The following is a 12,381-nucleotide window of genomic DNA, read 5'->3' as shown; positions in this document are numbered from 1 at the left end:
ATCACTTGAGTCTGGGAGGTCAAGGCTGCTGTGGGCCATGATCATGCCACTGCACTCCAGCCTGGGTGACAGAGAGAGACCCTGTCTCAAAAAAAAAAAAAAAGAAACAAAAAGGATGGGGAGGGGGGATTGGTGCCAATAAACTTTGCTACCTTTAATAATGGGAATGGAAAGATAGAATCTTCCAACAGCAGACCTGGAAAGCAATCTTGGGATCATTTAGCTCTATGTGTTTGTTTAACGTGGCTAACATCTTTAACAAGAAACTCAAATGTGAAAGTTACTTGCCCAAGGTTGAGGTAGTGCTTCTCACAAGAGGGCATTAGCTGCAGGGGTTTGCCCACAGACCCTGGCCTAAACAACGGATGAATAAAAAGTACATTGACACACAGATATTCTTTTTTGCCAGTCCTGCTGAGTGTCCGACTGCCTGCACACCAAGAGAGGTTTGTCACTGTGGCCGGCCTGAGCAGTTTGCACTCCAAGCATTTATTTAGTTTACAATTAACAACAGAAGCTTTGAGTCCACACACTTGTGGATAATTAACATGGTTAAGAGAGTAGTTCTACGCATGATTAAAGCTCAGGTACCGCAGTTTAAAGTAAATACCATTAGGGGGCAATATTCCTGGTAGACCTCCCCCTGGAGAGGGCCATCTGGCTGAAAGGTTAGTTAATGGAGGTAGGGTAAACAGATTTAACTGGGGAAGCCTCTATTGTCCATACTATTTACCCTATGACCTAATGCTCTAAGGTAAGAACCGGCTGCCTTCAGCGTGTTCAACTATTAGAAGCTATGTAACCTTTCGGCCTTCCAAAAAGGATTGTGACTATTCCCTATAACTTTCCCTAATATTTCCCTTTAATATTTCTGCCACCATCCTGAGTGAATCCCAACACAAGGTCATACAGCTCAACATGTTTATTATTCATTTATTTTTGTCACACCTTGTTCTGAAAGGATTTCAGGTGATCTAAAGATATACATTGAGGCTGGGCATGTTGGCTCACACCTGTAATCCCAGCACTTTGGGAGGCTGAGGCAGGAGGATCATGAGGTCAGGAGATCAAGACCATTCTGGCTCACATGGTGAAGCCCCATCTCTACTAAAAATATAAAAAATTAAGCAGGCATAGTGGCATGTGCCGGTAGTCCCAGCTACTCGGGAGGCTGAGGCAGGAGAATTGCTTGAACCTTGGAGGTGGAGGTCGCAGTGAGCCGAGATTGCGCCACTGCACTCCAGCCTGGGTGACAGAGTGAGACTCTATCTAAAATATATATATATTTTATTTTAGACTCTATCTAAAATCTATATTATATATATATACATACATTGAACACAGCACAAGTGGGACATATGAGATTTAAAAGGGTTAGAGATGTAAAATGGATCTAGGAATGGAAACCATAAAGCAGGATTTAGCAATTGGATTCCACAGAATGCTATTAAGGCCAGATGTTAGCAGGCGTTACCTTAAAAAGGGATACCATGAGCAAAAGTATTTGAACGTGGAACATGGTTGAAACAAGTTTAAACAGATTATCTTTATTACCAAATCTCTCAAACCTTTAATATGCTGTAAACATTGTGAATCAATAAAAAACTTTCCAAAACTAAGGTTTTTTTTCCAAAACTTATTTGATCCCTTTTTCATGTAACATTTCACGCATTGTGAATCAACAAGAATGTGACATTTCTCAAATTTATTTGATCTGAAACTCCTTTTTAAATGCAACATTTGAGAAACTAGTGCTCTGTTGAACACGTGTTGGGAAATACTGCCATAGAAGTCTATATATTTTCTGAAGATGAGGGCTAAGAAAATCTGGCTCTAAGCTTTCTAGCAGAAAACAAAAATGAAAGCAGTTTACTCTATGCAGCAGATAAAAACAGACCAATTAATCTGCAGAAGCCCATGCAGGAACTTACTGGAAGGACCTCAGAAACGGGAAAAGTATGAGTGAGTGATCTAATCTCTCTTCATATATTTATAGATTTCATTGTCTTCATACTTGTACAACCTTTCAGTATAGATGAAAGTCATAACACCAGAGTATAACAATTATTTTACAGTGAACAAAGGAACTATATTATAGGTATACACATTTTTGCTAATCTGATTTAATTTAGAAATAGATTATAGTATTTGGAGAAACATTTGCAGCCAAAATTTTGCTAAATAAATGTCTCTTGGCCAGTTTAAATGTCTTATAGATGGTTGAAAAGGGGAAGGAATAATGTGTGGTAACACAAATGAAGTAGATTTGAAAATGAGCTCAGACACCAAATATACTCTCATCTTACTTGGCTTAGAGGTGAACTAGGCTCCTAAGCCTTGGGAGGCAGAGTCAAGACAAGCAACCAGGAGCTTCTTCCAATACAGAGAGGTTGGCATCTGTTACTAAATTACCTCTGTTCATTTGGGGGAGTGGTGTTAACTGTTATCTGTGTTTTGTAACTCCTAAAATGTAGAGGTACAAAGGAAGGTTAAAAAAAAAAAACCATCCATCAATAACTCCAAGATACTAAACTCTAAAGGAAGCTGTGTGCTAAGGAGATATAGGATAATAGAAGCAAGATGGCCGAATAGGAACAGCTCCAGTCTCCAGCTCCCAGCGCCAGTGACACAGAATACGGGTGATTTCTGCATTTTCAACTGAGGTACCAGGTTCATCTCACTACGGAGTGCCGGACAATCAGTGCTGGTCAGCTGCTGCAGCCCGACCAGCAAGAGATGAAGCAGGGCGAGGCATCGCCTCACCTGGGAAGCGCAAGGGGGAAGGGAATCCCTTTTCCTAGCCAGGGGAACTGAGACACACAACACCTGGAAAATCGGGTAACTCCCACCCCAATACTGCACTTTACCAATGGTCTTAGCAAATGGCACACCAGGAGGTTATATCCCACACCTGGCCGGGAGGGTCCCACGCCGGCGGAGCCTCCCTCATTGCTATCACAGCAGTCTGCGATCTAACGGCAAGGCAGCAGCCAGGCTGGGGGACGGGCACCCACCACTGCTGAGGCTTAAGTAGGTAAACAAAGCCGCTGGGAAGCTCGAACTGGGTGAAGCCCACAGCAGCTCAAGGAGGCCTGCCTGTCTCTGTAGACTCCACCTCTGGGGACAGGGCACAGCTAAACAACAACAACAAAAAAGCAGCAGAAACCTCTGCAGACGCAAACGACCCTGTCTGACAGCTTTGAAGAGAGCAGTGGATGTCCCAACATGGAGGTTGAGATCTGAGAAGAGACAGACTGCCTGCTCAACTGGGTCCCTGACCCCTGAGTAGCCTAACTGGGAGACATCCCCCACTAGGGGCGGACCGACACCCCACACCTCACATGGCAGGGTACACCCTTGAGACGAAGCTTCCAAAGCAAGAATCAGACAAGTACACTCGCTGTTCAGCAATATTCTATCTTCGGCAGCCTCTGCTGCTGATACCCAGGCAAACAGGGTCTGGAGTGGACCTCAAGCAATCTCCAACAGACCTACAGCTGAGGGTCCTGACTGTTAGAAGGAAAACTAACAAACAGGAAGGACACCCACACCAAAACCCCATCAGTACGTCACCATCATCAAAGACCAAAGGCAGATAAAACCACAAAGATGGGGCAAAAGCAGGGCAGAAAAGCTGGAAATTCAAAAAATAAGAGTGCATCTCCCGCTCCAAAGGAACGCAGCTCATCGCCAGCAATGGATCAAAGCTGGACGGAGAATGACTTTGATGAGTTGAGAGAAGAAGGCTTCAGTCCATCAAACTTCTCAGAGCTAAAGGAGGAATTACATACCCAGTGCAAAGAAACTAAAAATCTTGAAAAAAGAATGGAAGAATGGATAACTAGAATAATCAATGCAGAGAAGGCCATAAACGAACTGACAGAGATTAAAACCATGACACGAGAAATATGTGACAAATGCGCAAGCTTCAGTAACCGACTTGATCAACTGGAAGAAAGAATGTCAGCGATTGAGGATCAAATGAATGAAATGAAACGAGAAGAGAAGTCTAAAGAAAAAAGAGGAAAAAGAAATGAACAAAGCTTTCAAGAAGTATGGGATTATGTGAAAAGACCAAATCTACGTCTGATTGGGGTGCCTGAAAGTGACGGGGAAAATGGAACCAAGTTGGAAAACACTCTTCAGGATATCATCCAGGAGAACTTCCCCAACCTAGTAGGGCAGGCCAACATTCAAATTCAGGAAATACAGAGAATGCCACAAAGATACTCCTCGAGAAGAGCAACTCCAAGACACATAATTGTCAGACATATAATTGTCATATTCACCAAAGTTGAAATGAAGGAAAAACTGTTAAGGGCAGCCTGAGAGAAAGGTTGGGTTACCCACAAAGGGAAGCCCATCAGACTAACAGCAGATCTCTTGGCAGAAACTCTATAAGCCAGAAGAGAGTGGGGGCCAATATTCAACATTCTTAAAGAAAAGACTTTTCAACCCAGAATTTCATATCCAGCCAAACTAAGTTTCATAAATGAAGGAGAAATAAAATCCTTTACAGATAAGCAAATGCTTAGAGATTTTGTCACCACCAGGCCTGCCTTACAAGAGACACTGAAGGAAGCACTAAACATGGAAAGGAACAACCGGTACCAGCCATTGCAAAAACATGCCAAAATGTAAAGACCATCAATGCTAGGAAGAAACTGTGTCAACTAATGAGCAAAATAACCAGCTAATATCATAATGACAGTATCAAGTTCACACATAACAATATTAATCTTAAATGTAAATGGACTAAATGGTCCAATTAAAAGACACAGACTGGCAAACTGGATAAAGAGTCAAGACCCATCAGTTTGCTGTATTCAGGAGACCCATCTCACATGCAGAGACACACTTAGGCTCAAAATACAGGGATGGAGGAAGATCTACCAAGCAAATGGAAAACAAAAAAAAGCAGGGGTTGCAATCCTAGTCTCTGATAAAACAGACTTTAAACCATCAAAGATCAAAAGAGACAAAGAAGGCCATTACATAATGGTAAAGGGATCAATTCATCAGGAAGAGCTAACTATCCTAAATATATATGCACCCAATACAGAAGCACCCAGATTCATAAAGCAAGTCCTTAGAGACTTACAAAGAGACTTAGACTCCCATACAATAATAATGGGAGACTTCAACACCCCACTGTCAACATTAGACAGATCAACAAGACAGAAAGTTAACAAGGATATCCAGGAATTGAACTCATCTCTGCAGCAAGCAGACCTAACAGACATCTACAGAACTCTCCACCCCAAATCAACAGAATATACATTCTTCTCAGCACCACATCATACTTATTCCAAAATTGACCACATAATTGGAAGTAAAGCACTCCTTAGCAAATGTACAAGAACAGAAATTGTTCTTTGTTCTAACAAACTTGTTCTAACAAACTGTCTCTCAGACCACAGTGCAATCAAACTAGAACTCAGGACTAAGAAACTCAATCAAAACTGCTCAACTACATGGAAACTGAACAACCTGCTCCTGAATGACTACTGGGTACATAACGAAATGAAGGCAGAAATAAAGATGTTCTTTGAAACCAATGAGAACAAAGATACAACATACTAGAATTTCTGGGACACATTTAAAGCAGTGTGTAGAGGGAAATTTATAGCACTAAATGACCGCAAGAGAAAGCTGGAAAGATCTAAAATTGACACTCTAGCATCACAATTAAAAGAACTAGAGAAGCAAGAGCAAACACATTCAAAAGCTAGCAGAAGGCAAGAAATAAGTAAGATCAGAGCAGAACTGAAGGAGATAGAGACACAAAAAGCCCCCCAAAAAATCAATGAATCCAGGAGTTAGTTTTTTGAAAAGATCAACAAAATTGATAAACCACTAGCAAGACTAATAAAGAAGAAAAGAGAGAAGAATCAAATAGACGCAATAAAAATGATAAAGGGGATATCACCACTGACCCCACAGAAATACAAACTACCATCAGAGAATACTATAAACACCTCTACGCTAATAAACTAGAAAATCTAGAAGAAATGGATAATTTTCTGGACACTTACACTCTCCCAAGACTAAACCAGGAAGAAGCTGAATCCCTGAATAGACAAATAGCAGGCTCCGAAATTGAGGCAATAATTAATAGCCTACCAATCAAAAAAAGTCCAGGACCAGATGGATTCACAGCTGAATTCTACCAGAGGTACAAGGAGGAGCTGGTACCGTTCCTTCTGAAACTATTCCAATCAATAGAAAAAGAGGGAATCCTCCCTAACTCATTTTATGAGGCCAACATCATCCTGATACCAAAGCCTGGCAGAGACACAACAAAAAAAGAGAATTTTAGACCAATATCCCTGATGAACATCGATGCAAAAATCCTCAATAAAATACTGGCAAACCGAATCCAGCAGCACATCAAAAAGTTTATCCACCATGATTAAGTGGGCTTCATCCCTGGGATGCAAGGCTGGTTGAACATACACAAATCAGTAAACGTAATCCAGCATATAAACAGAACCAAAGACAAAAACCACATGATTATCTCAATAGATGCAGAAAAGGCCTTTGACAAAATTCAACAGTCCTTCATGCTAAAAACTCTCAATAAATTCGGTATTGATGGAATGTATCTCAAAATAATAAGAGCTATTTATGACAAACCCACAGCCAATATCATACTGAATGGGCAAAAACTGGAAGCATTCCCTTTGAAAACTGGCACAAGACAGAGATGCCCTCTCTCACCACTCCTATTCAACGTAGTGTTGGAAGTTCTGGCTAGGGCAATCAGGCAAGAGAAAGAAATCAAGGGTATTCAGTTAGGAAAAGAAGAAGTCAAATTGTCCCTGTTTGCAGATGACATGATTGTATATTTAGAAAACCCCATCATCTCAGCCCAAAATCTCCTTAAGCTGATAAGCAACTTCAGCAGTCTCAGGATACAAAATTAATGTGCAAAAATCACAAGCATTCTTATACAGCAGTAACAGACAAACAGAGAGCCAAATCATGAATGAACTTCCATTCACAATTGCTTCAAACAGAATAAAATACCTAAGAATCCAACTTACAAGGGATGTAAAGGACCTCTTCAAGGAGAACTACAAACCACTGGTCAGTGAAATAAAAGAGGACACAAACAAATGGAAGAACATGCCATGTTCATGGATAGGAAGAATCAATATCGTGAAAATGGCCATACTGCCCAAGGCAATTTATAGATTCAATGCTATCCCCATCAAGCTACTAATGACTTTCTTCACAGAATTGGAAAAAACTGCTTTAAAGTTCTTATGGAACCAAAGAAGAACCCACATTGCGAAGACAATCATAAGTCAAAAGAACAAAGCTGGAGGCATCACGCTACCTGACTTCAAACTATACTACAAGGCTACAGTAACCAAAACAGCATGGTACTGGTACCAAAACAGAGATATAGACCAACGGAACAGAACAGAGCCCTCAGAAATAATACCACACATCTACACCCATCTGATCTTTGACAAACCAGAGAAAAACAATAAATGGGGAAAGGCTTCCCTATTTAATAAATGGTGCTGGCAAAAATTGGCTAGCCATAAGTAGAAAGCTGAAACTGGATCCTTTCCTTACTCCTTATACGAAAATTAATTCAAGATGGATTAGAGACTTAAATGTTAGACCTAATACCGTAAAAACCCTATAAGAAAACCTAGATAATACCATTCAGGACATAGGCATGGGCAAGGACTTCATGTCTAAAACACCAAAAGCAATGGCAACAAAGGCCAAAATTGACAAATGGGATCTAATTAAACTAAAGAGCTTCTGCACAGCAAAAGAAACTACCAGCAGAGTGAACAGGCAACCTACAGAATGGGAGAAAATTTTTGCAATCTACTCATCTGACAAAGGGCTAATATCCAGAACCTACAAAGAACTCAAACAAATTTACAAGAAAAAAGCAAACAACCCCATCAAAAAGTGGGCAAGGGATATGAACAGACATTTCTCAAAAGAAGACATTCATACAGCCAACAGACACATGAAAAAATGCTCGTCGTCACTGGCCATCAGAGAAATGCAAATCAAAACCACAATGAGATACCATCTCACACCAGTTAGAATGGCAATCATCAAAAAGTCAGGAAACAACAGGTGCTGGAGAGGTTGTGGAGAAATAGGAACACTTTTATACTGTTGGTGGGATTGTAAAGTAGTTCAACCATTATGGAAAACAGTATGGCGATTCCTCAAGAATCTAGAACTAGAAGTACCATATGACCCAGCCATCCCATTACTGGGGATATACCCAAAGGATTATAAATCATGCTGCTATAAAGACACATGCACACGTATGTTTATTGCAGCACTATTCACAATAGCAAAGACTTGGAATCAACCCAAATGGCCATCAGTGACAGACTGGATTAAGAAAATGTGGCACATATACACCATGGAATACTATGCAGCCATAAAAAGGATGAGTTTGTGTCCTTTGCAGGGACATGGATGCAGTTTGCTGATAGTTCTCAGCAAACTATCACAAGAACAGAAAACCAAACACCACATGTTCTCACTCATAGGTGGGAACTGAACAATAAGATCACTTGGACTCGGGAAGGGGAACATCACACACCAGGGCCTATTATGGGGAGGGGAGATGGGGGAGGGATTGCATTGGGAGTTACACCTGATGTAAAGGATGAGTTGATGGGTGCTGACGAGTTGATGGGTGCAGCACAGCAACATGGCACAAGTATACATATGTAACAAACCTGCACGTTATGCACATGTACCCTAGAACTTAAAATATAATAATAATAAAAAAAATTAAAAAAAAATAAAGAAGACATTTCTTCCCTCCTCCCCCCCCCTCCAAAAAAAGAAAAGAAAATGCCATGACACTGAGAATGTGCAGTAAGTGTCCTTGAATAAGTTTACGGAAGTGGAAGAAGCCAGATGATTTGATAAATGGCCTCTCATCATCAAATAACTATCAGATTATTCCTATTTCAGAAGTCTCCTTTACAGTTAACAGAAGACATTTCATATGTTACCATATGATGTCAGTTCATTTGGTCAATCTACCTTCCTTCAAAATGGAAGGTACAATATAAATCAGTAAAACATCCATCTGCTTTACCTTTAAGGAGCTTACATTCAGATCTACCATCTCTTTTGTCTCCTTTTCTGACGCTACAGAGCCCTCACCTGCAGGAATTTGTTCTTTAGGTCTAAAACAGTGGTTCTCAACTTGTAGCCATTTTGCCTCCTAGAGGACAGCTGGCAATGCTAGAGATGGTTTTAGTTGTCGCAGCTGGGGTGGGGGTGTGCCAGCGACATCCCTGATACAGACCAGGGATGATGCTGAACATCTTACAATACACAGGACAGCTCCCCCATAACAAAGAATTAACTGGCCCCAAACGGCAATAGTGTTGATATTAACTGAGTCCAACCTAAATTTTTCCCATCATAAGTTTTACCCTGCATACGAGATGAAAAAGAGATTATTAACTCCATAACTTTACACTTTATCCTCTAAACAGCACAGTAGCACAATGTCTAGTGTAGACATTTAATTACAAATTTAATAAACTTTATTTTGGGGACTGATTCCAGAGATACTTCCTCTTTTCTGGACCAAATAACCCCAATTCTCTGGATTGTTTGTTTACTTATCACTGATTCACTCAAACATTTATTCAATGGCAACTTTGTGCAGGTATAGTGGGAAGGAGTTCAACTGTTTAAAGGTAAAGCTCAGTGTTCTCAAGGAGCTCAAGGCTCATGGGGAAAGAGTCACAATGTCAGATGATTACATACATTGGGCTAAGAATCTGTGTTGCATTTAGGATGCTGTGGGAGTGTGAATGCAGATATAATGAACTCATCCTAAAGTTCTGAGGAAGGCTTTAAAGGAGAAGTAACATTCAAACTGCGATTAGAGGAATGAAAGTTTGCAGCATGGTTGGGGACTTGAGGGAAAGACAGTAAAAGCACTATTCATTGAGAAGAAGTTGTTAAGCACTCATTATATGCCAGTGGTTAGGCACCACATGTTACTGTGAAAAAACAAAACAAACCCCAAAACACATAGCTTCTATCATGGGGCCTATTTAAAAAGAAATGAATAAAATCTCTTTAATGCTTGAATCATACTTTATAGACCTCAGAAGTCTTCTGCTTACCTTTTCTCATTTTAGTCCCACAAACACCCTGAGTGGGAGGAGAAATACATATTGTCTCAATTTTATAAATGAGGACCACGAGGCAAGATAAATGAAGTGACTCCCTTCTCTCCCCAACCGTCACCACATATCTAGTAAGTAGTAGTTGCCTGATTCCAAGTCCTGTGCTTTTCTACTGTTTTTCAGTTCCAAATGCAATTTCCTGTGGCAGAGAGGCAAGCACACTCCTTTCTACCCGCTCCTTGCCCTTGCTGTCTTCATCTCTTTCTAAGCTGTTTTCTGCCAGCCTCAATGCTGAAGTCATTTTCCAGTCTTCCCAGTTCTGATTGCAGAGGGACTATCCAGGGAAGGAAGGAGTGAGGGTTGCTGTGCAGCCACTGACCATCTGCAAAATCATTTCTACCTTCATTTCCCAAATTTTTTGAGGAAAAAGGAAAACTGAGATGTGGGACAGAAAATCCCTTTTGTTTGTCTTGGTGTTTGATAATGTATGCAACCTCTCTGGGTGGTTTAAGCGGTTTAGGTACTTTCTATAAAAGGGATCTTTTAATGACAAAACTAATGTGATTATCTGAGTGAGTGTGAGAGGCGTATTCAAGGCTTAAAGAAAATCTGTTAGAATAGCTGAATGTATCTGCTTAATCCTTTCTCTAATGTGGCTGAACAATGCTCTGGGAAGCCATTGGTCCGTTCTTTCTTCTAGTAAATGCCTGCCTCCAGAGGTAGGGACTGTTTGCAGCTTTTGATACCCGTATGCTTCACCTTCTCAGCTGCACAAAAGCACAGGAAAAGCTGAAGGAGTTCGAAGCACAGACAGAAAGCAATGTCCCCTCTGAATGCTCAGGGCTAAAAGTATAGCACATGGCATGCTATCTCCCGGGAATCCTGAGAAGCAAGGACTGTGGTCACCATTGGGTATGGCTTTCATTAGGTGCTGGGTGTCAGATCACTTATTGATGTTTAAAATAAAATCTTACACCTGAGTTTTAAGAGTGACCAGCCTGATCAACATGGTGAAACCCCGTCTCTACTAAAAAATACAAAATTAGCTGGGCATGGTGGTACATGCCTATAATCCCAGCTGCTTGGGAGGCTGAGGCAGGAGAATTGCTTGAACCCGGGAGGCGGAGGTTGCAGTGAGCCAAGATCGCGCCATTGCACTTCAGCCTGTGAAACGCCATCTCAAAAAAAAAAAAAAAAAAAAAAAAGAAAAGAAAAAAAAAGAAAGAAAGAGTGGCTTAGCTATTTTTCTTTGAGGGGAGGTGGGCAAGAGAAACATAAGAGGGGATAAAAGTGATACAGGTTTGAATTCTGCAACCTCCTCTGTAACTTTGGGCCAAAATTAAATTCTTCTGGTCCTCTGCTCTCTCATTTGTGAACTACTGATGATAATACTTACCATATTAATTCATGTGAGAATCGAAATGAAAATGGGAACATGAACATAAAAGTGTCCCACCAATCTGGAATATTATCACATAACATGTTGCACACTTGTAATTTTTTATTTTAAAATTTTAAATCTTGTTCTTTGAAGAATACTCTTCTAGATGTATAATTTAGTTTAGCTCCATAAAGCATTTATTGACTACTTATGTGCTGGGCGTTATGCACACTTCTGGAGATACAGATAGGAGTAAGTACGTCTCTGACTTTTAAGAAGGTCACAATGTTGTAGGGAGGCAGACATGTAAGGTGCAGCTAAAAAATTTGTATTAGAAATGATTAATTCTAACTTGGGAAAATTAATATAGCTAAGCCTCATATAGTGCATGTTACTTGCTTGGAGGTGAGCCAAATCCTTTGCTTGAGTGACCTCATTCAATCCCAACAGCCCCAGGAGGTAGGAACTACTATCATCCCATTCACAGATGAGGAAACTGAGGCTCAGTCAGATCAAGTCAGTCACATTCCCATAGTATCACAGCTGGCACGTGGTGGGCCGAATTAGAGTCCTGGGTCTGCTTGACTTCCCATTCCGAATTCTTCCCCATTGTTTGGTGCTCTGACCCAAGTTAAAAGAGACTTCCTGGAAGATGTGGCCATAAGTGGGTTTCAACACAGAATTGGAAGTTTGCTAGGTACACAGAGGAGTAAGGGCATTCTGAGCAGAGGGAACGGCACAGGTGAAAGCACCTTGGCCAGGAAAGCATTTGTGCAGACAGGAACTGGAAGCAGTTAGTAGTGGAGTGGGAACAGGTTAGGGGAATAAGCAGGGGCACAACTATGATCT

This window comes from Chlorocebus sabaeus, chromosome 1, assembly GCF_047675955.1.
Source record: "Chlorocebus sabaeus isolate Y175 chromosome 1, mChlSab1.0.hap1, whole genome shotgun sequence".
NCBI lineage: Eukaryota > Metazoa > Chordata > Mammalia > Primates > Cercopithecidae > Chlorocebus > Chlorocebus sabaeus.
Note: the sequence above shows the minus strand (reverse complement) of the source record.